Genomic DNA, 745 nt, shown 5'->3' with positions numbered 1-745 from the left:
TTAGTAGCAATCTGGTTTGCAGAGAAAAGAAGAAAGTTTTTAGAAGTGAAGTGTTTTCTGAAAAGGGTTTTTCATTGATATTTGCTGGTATTTTTCGCGTGTTTTTTTTACAAATGTACAAGCTTCTCCTTATATAGAAGGAAGAAGAAGAACCTAGAACTACCTTTACAGCTGTCTACTAATTACATTATTGACATACCGAAGATAAGATGTAATCTTATCTCATATCTTCGGTCGAAGTGACAGAAAGATAAGGAATCTTATCTCCTTACCCCATAGTCAAAAAGTGTACAGCAAAAGTAGTACAGTTAAAGAAAAGTTGAAAGGGACAGGCCCCCTTATCTTAGCCAAAGTAAAGTAGAGATGTCTTCTCAAGTTATATTCATATCTTCTGATTCGGAAGAAGACAAAGTTCTTGGCAGTACTCTCCTGATCCTTCTCTTGTAGGAGTTGACAAGTCTTGGATTGGAGTGAGTGACTTCAAATGGAAAAAAGTATCTTGATCCTATGCTTGGATCACAGTAGATTTTCCCTTGGGAATCTTCTCTAAGTATGTTTTTGTTGGCAAATCTGTATTTTGTCCAGTTGAAGTTTTCAGCAAGTATCTTGGCTCTGGCCTGGTCAAGTTGTATTTCCATTGTTTCTTCCAGTTTCAAGGAAGTTTTCATCACTTCTGAGAAAGTGTTCTCAAGTTTCTTTCTGGGAGTTTGAGGTTCAAACCTCTGAAGTTTCATTGAGCTGGAAG

Source organism: Ipomoea triloba, chromosome 16 (genome assembly GCF_003576645.1).
Source record: "Ipomoea triloba cultivar NCNSP0323 chromosome 16, ASM357664v1".
Lineage (NCBI taxonomy): Eukaryota > Viridiplantae > Streptophyta > Magnoliopsida > Solanales > Convolvulaceae > Ipomoea > Ipomoea triloba.
Note: the sequence above shows the minus strand (reverse complement) of the source record.